The 17,264-nt window shown below is 43.7% G+C and overlaps 2 protein-coding genes across 4 annotated transcripts in view; both read left to right on the forward strand.

Annotated features, from left to right (window-relative positions):
- Positions 1-1,591: 1,591 nt before the first annotated feature.
- Positions 1,592-17,264, forward strand: part of Prn (prion protein readthrough transcript) — a 46,204-nt gene continuing 30,531 nt past the window's right edge. For both annotated transcript variants that reach the window (NM_001278258.1, NM_001278259.1), the window contains exons 1-2: positions 1,592-1,667; positions 3,859-3,956. The gene's annotated coding sequence lies outside the window, so the exon portion shown is untranslated. The remainder of the gene's footprint in view (positions 1,668-3,858; positions 3,957-17,264) is intronic.
- The window catches only part of Prnp (prion protein), a 28,509-nt gene continuing 12,836 nt past the window's right edge, over positions 1,592-17,264 (forward strand). Inside the window, exons 1-3 of one of the 2 annotated variants that reach the window (NM_001278256.1) lie at positions 1,592-1,667; positions 3,859-3,956; positions 9,692-11,232. The gene's annotated coding sequence lies outside the window, so the exon portion shown is untranslated. The remainder of the gene's footprint in view (positions 1,668-3,858; positions 3,957-9,691; positions 11,233-17,264) is intronic. The other variant, NM_011170.3, reaches the window with a different exon arrangement.

Consider the following 17,264-nt stretch of genomic DNA (forward strand, 5'->3'; position numbering starts at 1 on the left):
CTGTGGGGGAGGCCAGGTGGAAGCGGGGTGGGAAGCTGGTCCCTTACCTAAGCTAATCTAGACACCCTCCCACTCCTCCCCTGCCCTCTTGACAGATGCAGTCATCCTGATCACAATGAGTATTCTCTGAGGCAGGAAGGCAAGGCTCTGGAAGATGGTCAATGCCTTCATTAAGAACCCAGAGTAAAGGTCAAGCAGACACCAGCACCGCTGAAATCTAATTTCACTGTAATTGAATCATCTCAGCCAAAGGCTGTATTTTCCAGCCCTCTCATGGCCTCTTCCCCAACAACTGTCAACAACTGTGTGAGCCTACCCATGTATGCGCGCGCTCACACACACACACACACACACACAGGGTGGGGGGACACAAGGATTACACAAGAGTACTTAATAAACAACTATAATTCTCCTGGCTCGGATAGTTCCTTACCACCCTCTCTCCCTGGATCCTAATACTGGATACAAATATTTAATCCAAACCCAATCTTGTGTCTGTTAATGATCTTCAGTGTCTCGCCCTCAGCAAGAGGACAGGATATTATGTTTTCCCTGTGATTTATGACCTCTTCTGTCTCAGTATTGGCAGCAATTTATTTACATGGCTTTGGAGTGTGTTACATGTGTAGTATGGACATGAGGGTGCATGTCAACCTATGTGTAGAGGCCAGAGGTCAATGTCATGTCTTCCCCAATCACTGCCCAGTGGTCCCTGGATTCCAAACTCAGGTCCTCACGCTTGGGAACTGAGCCAGTGCCCCAGCTCCTAACCCTCCCCTGTTTTAAAAAGGTCTCATTATGTTGCCCAGGTCAGCCTTGAACTTGAGAGTCTCCTGACTGCAGGCTTTCACCTGTCCAAGTCAGCAGGCATCTTGAACAAGAACATCATTTCCTTTAAGCTGTTTCAGGCTGTGTTTGGTGGGAGCTGTTAAATGCAGTGCATTTTTTCCTTTGGACACAATAAAAGAAAAAAGTGATTAAATGAGTTGGGTGTGGTGGTGCGAGTCTACAATCCTAGAACTCACGAGATTGAGGGAGAAGCATTGCTTTGAGTTTGAGGTCAGCTTAAATTACTTAGTAGGAACACCAGGCCAAATTGGGCTATGGGATTGTCTCCAAAGATAAAGAAAAAAGGGAAGGAGAGAAAAGAAAAAGAAAGGAAAGAAGGGGAAAAGAAGGAATCAGCAGAGAATAAATAAGTCAACATGCAATGGCCAATATACTTTCTAGGCCTCTAATTCTTTTATAGTTTGTGGGAAAATGTCGAAAATCTTCGTTACCAATTTCTTGTTACCAAAGTTCAACGATGGCTTCCTCGCTCCGTTAGGTAACCTTTCATTTTCTCAACTACCCATTATGTAACGGGAGCATTGGGTACTGGATCAGTCTTCCATTAAAGATGATTTTTATAGTTGCTGAGCGTCGTCAGGGAGTGCTGACACTGGGGGCGGTTTAAACAGATACAAGCATTTAAGCCAGTCCGGAGCGGTGACTCATTCCCCCACCCCCCACCCCCCCGCGAGAGACGCGGCGCGGCCATTGGTGAGCATCACGCCCCGCCCCTCGCCCAGCCTAGCTCCCGCCTGCCCCGCCCCTTTCCACTCCCGGCTCCCCCGCGTTGTCGGATCAGCAGACCGATTCTGGGCGCTGCGTCGCATCGGTGGCAGGTAAGCGGGCTGCTGAAGCCAGGCCTTGGCGAGCACTCAGCCTTCCGTCGTCAAGCTCGGCTCACTGCGCCTCTCGGGGCCTTGAGGCCACGGGGACTAGGACTGGGACTGGGACTGGGGCTGAGTCTGGCTGGGAGGTGACTGTACACCCCCTGCTGCGCGACTCCTGGAGGAACCGAATCCCAGGGCAGCCAGGCCGGGAGCCAGCCTTTCCTTCCCGAGCCAGATTCACAGCTCAGCATCGCTGGGGATGGGGGTGGCATCTTTTGACTGTCCTTGGCTGTTTTCTTCTCTCTTTGTAGTAGCTACAGCGAACATAATTTTACCTCGTTATTCCACCACAGTCATTACTCCCTTGCACAGTTTCATTCTCAACGTCGCCGTGCGCCTTCACTGCCCTGTCTAGGCGTTTTCATGATTGTCTATTTTCTTGTACTTTGAATACCGTGGTTTAATAGCAGTTGCGGGTGCGCAGAATTCTCCATTTCCTTAAGAGAAACTCCTGGGAGAATGGGACTAAAGACGTGCAAATTTAATTATATCGCAAACAGGAATCAAAATTTTGCATTAAAATGCCAAACATCTTGAAAAATTAACTATTCAATGAAGAAAAGGAACTACTTTACCTACACACACATCCGAGAGCTTCGAGGAGGCGAAGGAAATAGAAAGCTAAGGGATGATTTGGGTTGTATTTGAATCTGACACAAGCTTTCCATATTATTTATAGCAGGGACTAAACGATGAGTCATTTTCTGAATAAGATGCAAATTAAAGCAAGTTTGTTTGTTGTCTTTACATCTATTAAATAGACAGAGACAATGGCAACAGCAACCCTAACCTAGAGGTTGCCTGAAAGTGTCAGGTTTGGGAACAAGTGGCCCTGCTTAAGGGCTAGAAAGATTGCTTTACAACCAACAATCATGACTTGACATTGCCTGGGGTTCCTTTTGTCTATTCCTTTTTTAAAAGACTAGTGTTTATTTTATGTGCATGAGTGTTTTGCATCCACATTCGCCTGTATACACACCTGGTTCTGTGGAGGTCAGGAGAGGGTGCTGGATGCCCTGGCACTAGAGCCGTGAATGGTTATGTGAGCCCCTGCCACAGGGGAGCTCAGAACCAAATCCAGGTCCTCTGGAAGAGCAACCAGAGCTCTTAAAACTTCTAAGTATCCCTCCATCCCCTTTCCATCATATTTGGAAAGGAGAAAACTGCTACCCATGCCTGGCATTTATTTCAGAGATTAACTGTCTGTGTAAAACTTGACATTGAAAGTGCACTATTCTGTTTCCCATTCATACTTAGTTGAGACTACTGTAAGTCAGTTAGGGCTTTTTTTGTTTGGTTCCTTGGTTAGTTTGGAGTGTGTTTGTGAGCTCATTAACAGGCTTTCAGTATGTAGCTGAAATTTGCTGTGTAGACCAGACAGGCCTCAAATTTGTGGCAATCCTCCCTGCATCTTCCCAGAATGCCCTGGTACAGGCATAAACCACCGTGCCCAGCAGTAAAACAATCTGGTGAGGTATTATTAGTCGTGTGCTGTGACCCAGAAACCCCACTCCTGGCAATTTACTGGGAAGGAACAAACAAAGGGCTAGGGGAGCCATATGGCCTGCAGTTAGAGAAAATTAGATCCAACTGAAAAATCAACCTAAAGGTGTAAAAGCCAAGCAGTTAAGAAACTGACAGGCTCATGATGGAAGCCGAGGCCATCGTGAACACTCTTCATTTTAGGCCCCACGTATCACTGGGGACAACTGAGAGTCAAAGTACAGGTAAGGAGACCAAGGCTTTTCAGGACTCAGGCTGTCTCAGTGAAAAGCCCAGAAGAGCAGTAATTGAAAGAGCTCAGACGATGTGTCTGATCTCCTCTGTTTGTTTGTTGCTGTATTATTTCCACTAACTTATTTGGGAGGAAAAAAAACAGTTCACAGGCTTCTTTTCTTGAAATACTGGGGATTGCTGGGATCGAACCCAGGGATAGGTTTTTAGTTTCTAAAATAACATAGATCATGCCCTGTTTGCTTTTTGGAATATGTTTGCGCTGCCCTTATTTTCATGTTCAAATACTGCTCCATTTTGCGTGACTCTTTAGTATTGGTTTGATGATTTGCATATTAGATTAGATTGTATTTCAGTTCTCAGACTTATTTATCAATTCTAGTTTTCTCTTTTTGTTGTTTTAAAGGACTCCTGAGTATATTTCAGAACTGAACCATTTCAACCGAGCTGAAGCATTCTGCCTTCCTAGTGGTACCAGTCCAATTTAGGAGAGCCAAGCAGACTGTGAGTGCCCTGTGAATCATGATGGTCTTGGGGAGGGTTGGGAGGGGAACTGAAAAATCATCAACTGGGGAGATGGGGGCCAGAAAACCTCCGTGCTTGTTCCAGAGGCCACTTATGCCTCACTGTTCAGTGCTGTCTTGCGAAGTCAGCTTAATTCTATGGGACAAGGGCCACTGTTTCTCCTGAGGACTGTGCTGGGCCAAGGAACTGAAAGCATTTTAAAAATATTAAAATAGATAGGCATTTTTATGACAAATTTCAAATAAGAAAGGTCGAATGAAGGATTTTTCTTGTTTGTTGTTTGTTTTTTAATTTGGGATTGTTCTTTTGTTTATTCTTGGTTTGAGGGTTGAGTTTTTTGGTTTTTCAACAGGATCTCCTATGCCCAGGCTGACCTGGAACTCCCTGTATGCAACCTTCTAGTCCTGTGCCAAGTTCCAAGTTCCAAGCCAGGTTACCACACCCAGCTAGTTTTTCTGAATGTTGGTTTTAACTTTCTCATTCCATTCTTGAAAGGCATCTGTGAGCTCCTGCATAATAAATACTTAAACATACATTTATATCTAAAACAGGGATGGCTACAGCATTATAAAGTAATGCATAAATGGATAGTGTGGGCATTCCCTCTCAAACCTGGGAGTTCTGTGTTCAGTAGTTCTCTGCTCATTGCTACTGCAGTATTGTGTGGCTACTCCAAGGGAGCTGCATCCTCTTAACAGAAAGTGTAAAATGTTAGGTTCCGGATGGCCTAGCTTTGCGAGGGAGGGAAGGAGGGCGGGCAGGCGGGCAGCAGGCTCCATGCGAGGCTTTTCCAACCTCTCCCATTCCATCCATAAATACATCCAGGCTGTCCTGGGCGGATAGCTGATTTTTTTTTTCCAAAGTTCTTAAAGTAGCTCTGATAATGAGTCAGCTTACGGACCCTTTACTCTATTTAATCCAGAGATGGGCCTGAGATACCACTTAAAGCCCTAAAATGTTTTCCATGATCTTTCATAGCTTGATCCAGGTCCTTAAGGACCAGTGACATCAAATGATGAGAAATGAATTAATTGTACTTAGCACAAGAAAGATAGGAAATTTCCTCCCAGGGATGGGAATAGAGGGTGGGTCTGTCTGTCTATCTATCTGTGCATATGTGTGTCTGTCTTTATGTGTTTTTGTGTGTGCATATTGTCTTTATGTGTTTGCATGTATATATATATATACGTATATATATGTATGTATATATATATACATACATATATATGTTTGTGTGCCTGTTTTGTGTATTTGTGTGTGTGTGTGTGCTCAAGTGTTATTCTCTCTGCTTCATAATTTAACAGATTCAACTTCAAGTTGTATGTATTCTGAGCCTAGTAGGTTGCAGAGACTGATCAATATATATGGATCTCAGCAGCAGCATCTTAGGCTGCCACAACTTCAGGACAAGTTCTTAGCAGCTCTGCTCCTTGATGCCTATGCATAGCAGGAATAGAATAACTGAGTGACTCGTAGACCTTTTGTACCCTCCTCTCTATGGTTCCATGACTGCACATGTTGCTCCTATGAGCAGAACCTTGTGATGTCTGTGCAGGTTTACATGGCATTGGACCAGATCTGCTCTGGATTCTGTTCTTACACAGAATTTCTCCAGTTTTTAGGGGGTTTGTTTGGGTTTTTTTGTTGGTTGGTTGGGGTTGTTTGTTTGGTTGGCTGGGGTTGTTTGGTTGTTTGGTTTGGTTGGTTTGGTGCTAGGAAGCAAATTCAGAGTCTCACATGTAGCAGACAGATGCTCTAGCATTGAGCTAAATCCACCATCCAGTTCTTTTTAGGCAGACAGGCAGGCAAGGCTCAGCCCAGTCTGGCTTCCAACTCATTTCATAACCAAGGCAGGTTGAGCTCTTGATCCCCCTGCCTCCACCTTTCAGTCTCTGGGACTGCATTTGTGAACACCATGTCCTTTCAGGTGTCTCTGCACCATGTTTCTTAAAGTCCTCTGAATTTGGATAAAATAGTGTTAACTCTGGATTATTTGGATAGAATTGCAATCTCTTATATTGGTTTCTAAAATACATGTCTTTTTATTATTCTATTATTTAAGAAAATATTTATTTATTTATTTACTTTATGTATATGAGTACACTGTAGCTGTCTTCAGACACACCAGAAGAGTCCATCAGATCCCATTACAGATGGTTGTGAGCCACCATGTGGTTGCTGGGATTTGAATTCAGGGCCCCTGGAAGAACAGTCAGTGCTCTTAACCGCTGAGCCATCTCTCCAACCCTCTAGTATTTTTTTAATCTCAGCAAAATTGTATAGCTTTCCTCAGTAAGTCTGCTATTTATATTGAGGCTGAGCCCTAGATATTTTGTGTTCTTAATGTCAAATGTTACCCACTGTGTCTTTAGATGCAGCAGATTTCAAAGACTGCCATTCTAGCGAGCTTAGAGGTTTTTTTTAACCCTTTAAGGCCTTTCCAGGTGATTTTCCATCATTTTCACGTAGGAAATCACAACTCTGTAAGCTCCTAGAAAAATCTAAAAATGGCAACAGGCTTGATGTTTTCATCACATTAATGAAAACGCTTTCTTACTAGGATCATAGGTGTAGGCCAATACCTAGCTCTGCTTTTTAAAATTCATATACCAGTTATTCAATAAAGATACATTGAATGCCGGGCAGTGGTGGCACACGCCTTTGATCCCAGCACTTGGGAGGCAGAGGCAGGTGGATTTCTGAGTTCAAGGCCAGCCTGGTCACAGAGTGAGTTCCAGGACAGCCAGGGCTACACAGAGAAACCCTGTCTGGAAAAACAACAACAACAAAAAAAAACAAAAACAAAAACAAAAAAAAGATACATATTGAATGGATTCATTCTAAAGTCACTTTTATAGTTTATATGTTAATGGGAAGGGGTCTCATTTCCCAGAGATTTTTAGTTCATAAGACAAATATAGTTACTGTCTCTCTAGAGCTTTCTCGTTCTGAGCAGATTTTCCCTCTCTCATGTCCAAACTATAGCTGCCATGTTGGGGTGGTTTTATTTATTTATTCATTTACTTACTTACTTTTTGATTCTGGGACTTGAACCCAGGTCCTCACACATTGTAGCCAAGTGCCCTACCACTCTACTTTGTTGCTGTGTTTTCTAATGATACATGTGTGTCTATATTATCAAATAACTCTTAATTTTATTTAGAACGTCCACATGTTCTAGATTTATTTTGTAAATTATTTCTTGCAAATACAATACTTCATTTTAAAATGTTCTCTTCCTATTCTCCCTTTTTAGTTGTGTAACCATTGATCTTTTCATTTTTACTATCCATTTCTACCATTCATGTTCTCCCGCTGGCTGTGTGGGCTCCTGGACCCCCAGGAGTCCGCCATCTTGACAATATTCAACTTCCCTTTTATATTTTGTTCTCATTTTATATGGTTCCTAAGGACTTTAATAGCTTACATACCATTGGCTCTCTCACTACTGCAAATTAGTGATTATATATTAATCATTTTCTCAGAGAATTGATGTCCTACTTTTTGTAAAGCTTCTTTGTAGACTCTAGAAAGAACCCTCCTGCCGACTTTAATGCTACAAACACCGTGAGCATATGTACATTAGCATCTTGTGTGTGTTTTATTGGCTTTGCTCATGGTGTTTTCTCATAGCATTGAACAAGATTTCTTGGTTATTACCATCAAATTCATCTCTCTGCGTTTGCCTGTGCTTTGTGTCTCCTTGTCTGGAAAGCCCTTCTTCACCTTCCGGCTCACAAGAACACTCATCTGTATTTTAATATCATACACATGCATGTTCACTTGCATGCACACATGCATGTACCATGACACACACAATTTTGGGCAGTAGTAGGACATACAGGTTGTTTTTTTTTTTAACTGACATATAGTAAATGTACATAGTATCGAGTTGTGTAAGAACATTTTCATAGGATATATAGTGTACTTTACCCATGCCTGCTGCCTTCCCTTTCTTTCCTTCTGCCTCCCAGTCTTCCCCTAGACAAGTTCACTGTCCTTCCATGCCAGCCAGACAGACAGACACTATTTTGTGTATCTATGTAAAATCTAGGAAGCGTATGTGAGAGAAAACATGCACCATTTGCCCGACTTCATTCATTTGAGATGATAATCTCTGGTTGCATCCATCTCCCTCCAGATGGCATGACTTTGCTGTTCTTTATGGCTGAATGAAGCCCTACTGTCTTAATCCCTTCTCTGTTGATGGACGCCTAGGTTGTTCCCATGGCTTAGCTATGGTAAATGGTGCTGAAATAAACAGCAGCACGCAGGTGTCTCTGACAGGACAGCATGCAGGTGTCTCTGACAGGCTCCCTTGGAATCCTTTGGATAAACACTTAACAGTGGTACAGCTAGGTCATGTGGTAGATCTAGTTTCAGTTTTCTACAGGACCTATATACATTTCCGTGGTGAGGTCTAATTTAAGGGTTCCCTTTTCTCAGCATTTGCTATTTGTCTTATTCTAACCTGGATGAGATGGCTTCACTATGTAATTTTAATTTGTGCTTCTGTGACAGCCAGTGATATTGAACGTTTTTCCATGTGTTTACTGACCATTTGTACTTTGGAAAACCATCCTTTTCGATGGCCTATTTATTATTGTTTTAGGTTGAGAGATAGGTCTTACTGTGTTATCCAGACTGGCCTAAAACTTGACCATCTTGCCTACGTTGCAGAGAGCTGGATTAAGGTGATGCGCAATCCTCCTACTTACAGTTAGGTCTGTGGTCTATCTAGAGTCTCCTTTTGCATTTGGGGCTAGGGATTCATTTGGATTCAGTATCCCAGAACCATCAAACCTTTCTTCCTTACTGGTTCATGGTACCCACTGATATATCAAGTACTTTTATAAAGTGTATATATGCTTCCATATTTGAACTTTATTCTGTTGATCTGTTTCTGAATTTTAGTGACTTTTTGGTACTTTATTTAAAGATGGCTTTATAGGATGATTTAAGTCTGATGTGCGACATTCTCCACTCTCTCTTTCCTTTAAGGTTGGCTTTTGATGAATAAATATGTCTTCTTCCATGTAACAACTATGTCTTCTTCCATGTGTGTTTATTAGGTTATTCAGAAAAAAATCAACCTAGAAGGTAAAGTTTTGAATTTCTGCCATATAAAATCACTTTTTATTTAATTTTGTCATTTCTAGATATTTTACAGTTTGCTTGCTATATGAATATCTATTTTTTTCTAGTTAATTGTGGCTGGTATAGAAATGATCTTGGTTTCTGTATGCTCATTGTGGTGGTTTGAGTGAGATGTCCCCATAAGTCTTAGGCATTTGCGTATTTTGGTCCCAAGTTGGTGACTGTTGGGAAGTATTAAGAGGCATGGCCTTGCTGGAGGAAGTATGTCACTGGAGGAAGGGAGGGGCTGTGAGGTTTCCAAAGACTTTTGCCATTTCCAATTAGCTGTCTCTGCCTTCTGCTTTGGGATCAAGATGCGAACTCTAGCTGCTGCAGTAGCACCAATGCCTTCCTGCCTGCTGCCAGGCTCCCTGTCCCCCATGGTGGTACCGGGCTCCTACCCTTCTGGAAATGTTAGCCGAATAAACCCTTCTCCAAGTTGTCTGGGCCGTGGTGTATTATCACAGCGATAGAAAAACAAGACAGTCATCCTGTATTCTACAACCTTGCTGAATTACACTATTGTTGTTTGTTTTATTTTGTTTGATTGGTTTTTTTGAGACAATTTCTCTGTGTAGCCTTTGTTATTAGACGCGTTCTCACGACCGGCCAGGAAGAACACCACAGACCAGAATCTTCTGCGGCAAAGCTTTATTTCTTACATCTTCAGGAGCCAGGGTGCAGGAAGCAAGAGGAGCAAGAAGCAAGAGAGAGAAGCAAGAGAGCAAGAAGCAAGAGAGAGAGAAAACGAAACCCCGTCCCTCTTAAGCAGCATTCTCCTTCGCCTCGGACGTGTCACTCCCTGATTGGCTGCAGCCCATCGGCCGAGTTGACGTCACGGGGAAGGCAGAGCACAAGTAGTCATAAGATACCCTTGGCACATGCGCAGATTATTTGTTTACCACTTAGAACACAGGATGTCAGCGCCATCTTGTAACGGCGAATGTGGGGGCGGCTCCCAACATCTCCCCCTATCCTTTTAATAAGAGCAAATAGGCCACCCATATTAATGAGAGTGGAGATAGAGGTCAAATCCCCAGTGTGTAGGTAAAGGAGCCATGTACAGGATTAGCTCTTAGGCTTACAGGCTTTTACCCAGAGCAACCCTGACCTGCTCCCGTGTCGTTTTGCCTGGGGGAAGGGAACTAGGACACTGAACCTTCATGAAAGATGACATGTCTCCCTAGAATAGGCTCATATATGCCGCAGAGCCTTTCCATTGCAGTGCTTAGCCTTGCAACTCTCTCGGGCTGCTGAAGCACACTCACTCTATCCCGTGCAATGAGTCTAGCCTCATGGGATATAAGAGCTGAGTGGCCAGCGACCTATTGCCTAAGCATAGATAACCATATATCAGGGGGAGCTCCATGTTCTAGTCCTGCAAGCGCCTGGGCAATAACCACCTTGTCTCTCCTAGTTTAGGCCTTAAGCTTACAGACCAATCAAAGAAGCAACACTAATCCACAGCAAAGTGTATCTCCAAATAATATTAATCCCACCCATTTTTTAAAGAAAGAAAATGCTGAGGAGATCCAATTGGGTAATCCTTTGGTCAGCGACAGGTCCAAGCGCGTGGAGTTGACCTGAAGTCTCAATTCCCGAAGGATCTGTTCAAATTCAGCCATCCAATTCTGTAACATATACTGAAAAAGACTTTTTGACAATTTAGCTGCCCTAGTAAATTTAACATACTGAATGGAAATAACACACAATCCCGGAAACTTTTGTTTACATCCCTGCTGAGTTATTTGTCATAATACATCTAGTTGTATCTGGACAAGATCTATGAGTTGATTAACCAGCATGAGACCTCTCTGTATCTTGACATTAGCTGAGGCCTGTTCATCTATGACTGTAGTCACTGAGGCTGACAAAGTGTTAATGGTGTCAGTTGTCTGGACCTGTCCAGACAGAGCCAAGGCTGTCTGAATTAAGGCCAAACCCAGTTCCTAGTTAGTGGTAAAAAAGCAGGAGAATACTTGAGCATTATACATCACCGTCATTGGGAGTGGAAATGTCGACATTATTCCCCAACGCTGCTCTCTCTTTATTATTGACGCCCTGGACATCACCAAGACGAGGGACATTAGTATTCCCTTGGTCAGTCTGGATTTTTCGGGTGAGTCTTTCTGGTACCCAAAATGGGTTGTCTTCATTCTGTGGGAAAACACAGATAGCTCCCCTGGATCTTATCAAGATAGGATCCGGGCCATACCATTTATTATCAAGGACATTTTTCCATTTAACCATCTCATTGGGCCTATCTGGCTCTGAACAATGACGTTCAGCCGCAGTATGGCCATGAGCATCAATATTTAAAAAATTGAGTGTAAAGAGTGCCAAAGACACAGACACTCTTGGTGCTCGGGGTACAGTCTCCTCAAAAGTTCCCCTCTTCTGTTTTATAAGATAGGCTTTGAGGGTGCGATGCGCACGCTCAACAATACCCTGTCCTTGAGGGTTGTATGGAAGTCCAGTCAGGTGGGTTACGTCCATCTGACGGCAGAACTGTTGGAATTTTTGAGACGTATAAGCTGGTCCATTATCAGTCTTAAGGAGTCTGGGTTTCCCCCAAGCACTCCATGCCTCAAGACAATGTTGAATCACATGTGAGGCTTTTTCTCCGGTTAACGGAGAAGCAAACATGATGCCAGAACATGTTTCATCATATTGTTTGGATACCACTTTACCATTAGCCACACAGGCACCTATGCCAGTTTTTGATCCATCAGTATATACCACAATCCCATTTTTAAGTGGGTTTCTTACTGTTATTTGTGGAAACACAACAGATTGATTTTGGGCAAACTGTAAGATTGGATGCTTTGGATAATGGTTATCTATTTTTCCTGAAAAGGAGGTAACTAAAACTGCCCAATCATTAGATGTGGCTGCCAAGGTTTGAACCTGTGCAGCGGTATAAGGTACAATTAAAAGATATGGACTTTGCCCAAAGTGGGTGATTGCTGCTTTTAGACCTTTAAGGGCAAGCTGTGCAATTGCATCAGGATACCAATCTATTATTGTATTAGTCAGGGTTCTCTAGAGTCACAGACTTATGGATAATCTCTAAATAGTAAAGGAATTTATTGATGACTTACAGTCGGCAGCCGAATTCCCAACAATTGTTCAGTCGCAGCTGTGAATGGAAGTCCAAGGATCTAGCAGTTACTCAGTCTCACGCAGCAAGCAGGCAAAGGAGCAAGAGCAAGAGCTAGACTCCCTTCTTCCAATGTCCTTATATTGTCTCCAGCAGAAGGTGTAGCCCAGATTAAAGGTGTGTCCCACCACACCTTTAATCCCAGATGAAAGGCGTAGCCCAGATTAAAGGTGTGTTCCTTAAACTCGGAGATTCAATCTTCTGGAATCCATAGCCACTATGGCTTAAGATCTTCAAACCAAGATCCAGATAAGGATATCCAATCCTCCAGATAAGGGTCACTGGTGAGCCTTCCAATTCCGGATTGTAGTCATTCCAAATATAGTCAAGTTGACAACCAGGAATAACCACTACAATCCACCCCTTGTCAACTTGACACAAATAATATCTCATGTTCACATGAAACAATAACAAGGTTGTAAATACGCCTAACATGATATAACTATTCCTCGTACAATCGCAAACGCATTTGTAAATTTACAATGGGCATTCATATTACTTTATAATCCTCGTTTCTGCAACTGGTTACGTGGCCTTAATTGGTATTTATAACTACCTTCCTCTACTACCCATTCTGTATTTCCTTCTCCTTCAGCCAGCACCTCAGCAGGTCTTGGCTCTTTTCCTGGAGGATTGACCCATACCTTCATTCCTGATGGGTCTGCGTCCTTTGTCATCCTGCTTGGATTAGGCTGTTGTAGTTTCCCATTGACTTTAATCACAGGACATGGTAGTACTAAGAGACGCCCTAAGGGATCTCCTGCACTCCAGACATAATCTTGCTTACCACCATTGTGAAGAGGTAATCCAATTTCCCCATGGTAATCTGGATCTATCACCCCTCCTAACACTGTTATTCCTTTTTTAGCCTGTTGGTTTAAGGGCATTAGAAGCCCAAAATGACCAGGGGGAAGTCTGAGCTTCCAGTTCAATGAAATGTTTGTTGTAGCTCCTGGTAGGAGCACTCCCCTCTCTGGAGCCAAAACTTCTAAGCCAGCAGAACCTAGAGTTATGGGGACAGGAAGCAAAAATTTTCCTAGAGGGTCACTAGGAGTGATAGTAAGTGGAACTATTCCGTTTTCCACCCCTTGATTCCTGGACCCATGAATCCTGGCTATGGGTGAAACTGTACCATATATCGAGCGCTGATTCAAAGCATATACTGCCTTCTGAAGAACTCTGCCCCAGCCTTCCAAGCTGTTACCACCTAATTGGCGCTGTAACTGCGTCTTCAAAAGGCCATTCCATCTTTCTATCAGCCCAGCTGCTTCAGGATGATGGGGAATGTGGTAAGACCAGTGAATTCCATGATCGTGAGCCCACTGTCGTACTTCTCTGGCTGTGAAATGAGTTCCTTGGTCAGAAGCAATACTGTGTGGAATACCATGACGATAGATGAGGCATTCTGTCAGTCCGTGAATGGTGGTTTTAGCAGAGGCATTACGTGCAGGAAAGGCAAATCCATAACCAGAATAAGTATCTACTCCAGTAAGAACAAAACGCTGTCCTTTCCACGAAGGAAGTGGTCCAATGTAGTCAACCTGCCACCAGGTTGCTGGCTGGTCACCTCGAGGAATGGTGCCATATCTGGGGCTCAGTGTTGGTTTCTGCTGTTGGCAGATCTGGCAATCAGCAGCAGCTGTAGCCAGGTCAGCCTTGGTGAGTGGAAGCCCATGTTGCTGAGCCCAAGCATAACCTCCATCTCGACCACCATGGCCACTTTGTTCATGTGCCCATTGAGCAATGACAGGGATGGCTGGGGAGAGAGGCTGATTGTCCACAGAACGGGTCATCTTATCCACTTGATTATTGAACTCCTCCTCAGCTGAAGTCACCTTTTGGTGAGCATTTACATGGGACACAAATATCTTCACATCCTTTGCCCATTTGGAGAGATCTATCCACATACTTCTTCCCCAGATGTCTTTCTCACCAATTTTCCAATTGTGATCTTTCCAAGTCCCTGACCATCCAGCCAATCCATTGGCTACAGCCCATGAGTCAGTGTATAATCGTACATCTGGCCATTTCTTCTTGCAAACAAACTGTAATACCATGTGTACTGCCCGAAGTTCTGCCCACTGTGAAGATTTCCCTTCACCTGTGTCTTTCAAGGTTGTCCCAGAAAGGGGTTGTAATGCTGCAGCTGTCCACTTCTGGGTGGTGCCTGCATAACGTGCAGAGCCATCAGTAAACCAGGCTCTAGTCTTCTCCTCTTCGGTCAGTTGATCATAGGGAACACCCCATGAGGCTATAGGTGCATGCTTGGCAGCAGATGGCATTGTAACAGGAGTAGAAACCATAGGCATTTGAGCAACTTCTTCATGTAACTTGCTTGTGCCTTCAGGACCTGCTCTGGCCCGATCACGTATATACCACTTCCATTTGATAATAGACTGCTGCTGTGCACGTCCCACTTTATGACTTGCAGGGTCTGATAGTACCCAGCTCATGATGGGTAGTTCAGGTCGCATAGTGACTTGGTGTCCTATTGTCAGACGTTCAGTTTCCACTAAGGCCCAATAGCAGGCCAAGAGCTGTTTTTCAAAGGGAGAATAGTTGTCTGCAGATGATGGTAGAGCTTTGCTCCAAAATCCCAAAGGCCTTTTCTGTGATTCACCTACAGGGGCCTGCCAGAGGCTCCAAACAGCATCTCTATCAGCCACAGACACCTCAAGTACCATCGGATCTGCTGGGTCATATGGTCCAAGTGGTAGAGCAGCCTGCACAGCAGCCTGGACCTGTTGAAGGGCCTTCTCCTGTTCCAGGCCCCACACAAAGCTAGCAGCTTTCCGAGTCACTTGGTAAATAGGCCTAAGTAACACACCCAAGTGAGGGATGTGTTGTCTCCAGAATCCAAATAGACCCACTAAACGTTGTGCTTCTTTCTTGGTTGTAGGAGGGGCCAGGTGCAATAACTTATCTTTCACCTTAGAAGGAATATCTCTGCATGCCCCACACCACTGGACTCCTAAGAATTTCACTGAGGTAGATGGTCCTTGAATTTTGGTTGGATTTATTTCCCATCCTCTGATACGCATATGTGTTACCAATGAGTCCAAAGTGGTTGCTACTTCCTGCTCACTTGGTCCAATCAGCATAATGTCATCAATATAGTGCACCAATGTGATATTTTGTGGAAGATCCAAACGATCAAGATCCCTTCTAACTAAATTATGACACAGGGCAGGAGAGTTAATATATCCTTGAGGCAAAACTGTGAAGGTATACTGTTGGCCTTGCCAACTGAAAGCAAATTGCTTCTGGTGGTCCTTATGGACAGGTACTGAGAAGAAGGCATTTGCCAGATCAATAGCCGCATACCAGGTGCCAGGAGATGTGTTAATTTGCTCAAGTAAGGAAACTACATCTGGTACAGCAGCTGCAATTGGAGTTACTACCTGATTTAGTTTTCGGTAATCAACTGTCATTCTCCATGATCCATCTGTTTTCTGCACTGGCCAGATAGGAGAGTTAAATGGAGATGTGGTGGGAACCACCACCCCTGCATCTTTCAAGTCCTTGATAGTGGCAGTAATTTCTGCAATTCCTCCAGGAATACGATACTGTTTTTGATTCACTATTTTCTTTGGCAGAGGCAACTCTAAAGGCTTCCATTTGGCCTTTCCAACCATAATAGCCCTCACTCTACAGTTCAGGGAACCAATATGAGAATTCTGCCAATTTCTGAGTATATCTATCCCAATTATACATTCTGGAACTGGGGAAATCACCACAGGATGTGTCCGGGGACCTACTGGACCTACTGTGAGTCGGACATCAGTCAAAACTCCATTAATTACCTGCCCTCCATAAGCCCCTACTTTAACTGGAGGGCCACAATGTTTCTTGGGATCCCCTGGGATCAGTGTCAACTCAGAACCAGTATCCAGCAGACCCCGAAAAGTCTGATTATTTCCTTTTCCCCAGTGTACAGTTACCCTTGTAAAAGGCCGTAGGTCCCTCTGGGGAAGAACTGGAGAAAGGGTAACAGCAAAACCTTTGAGTGTCTTATCAAGATCCTTCCTCAGAGGAACCTGGCCACCCCTTCATTCAAGGGGTTCCGGATCTGCAAACTGTCTCAAGTCTGGAAATTGATTCACTGGCCGAGATTGCTGTTTACCACGATCTAATGTAGCCTTTCTTTCATTTGTTTGAGAATTTTTCTGCTTATACAGATCAAACAAATATGCAGTAGGCTTCCTATGTATTTCATTCCTGGAAACACCATGATTGATTAGCCAGTACCAAAGGTCCAAGCGAGTCATGCCATTATAAATTTCACCTCTCCTGTGCTGACCATTACTGGGTATGTTATTATAAACATTCTTTTGTCTACGCTGTCCATTATAATAACTAGGATCACCTTGTCTCTGGCGATTCAATGCTGCCACCTGGCCCTTGTTACCTCGGGATCCAACTAAACCCAGTGAATTTAATTCATCTAATTGAGCAGAAGCATCTCCAATGCTAAGATCTGGCACAAGGAAAAGGGAAAGAACAAAACCCTTCAAATGTGCTGGTGCCCCTCTCACCAATTTGCGTCTTATAGAGCTGGTGAAAGGCATATCTTCTGGACCTTCCCATTGTGGACAATTATGCTTTACACAATATATCCACTCTAGCATTGCAATTTCCCTAAGTCTTAAAATCCCTTCATCAACACTAAGCCACGGAATATCAGGCATCTCCAAGTCATTTCCAGTAGGCCATCTTTTGATAAACACCTCAGCCAACCATTCAAACAAACTTTTGACACCTTTTTTAACTATGCGAGCTTCCGTATTAAACCTAGAATCTCTACTCAGAGGACCCATGTCAATAAACTCAGCCTGCTCTAGTTTTATGTTCCTTCCACCCTTATCCCACACCCTTAAAATCCATTCCCACACATATTCACCAGGTTTCTGCTTGAATGAATTAGCAAACTCATTAAGCTCCTTAGTAGTGTAGCGAATTTCCTCATGGACTATACTTTCTACCTCCCCTCT

This window comes from Mus musculus, chromosome 2 (genome assembly GCF_000001635.26).
Source record: "Mus musculus strain C57BL/6J chromosome 2, GRCm38.p6 C57BL/6J".
In the NCBI taxonomy this organism is placed as follows: Eukaryota; Metazoa; Chordata; class Mammalia; order Rodentia; family Muridae; genus Mus; species Mus musculus.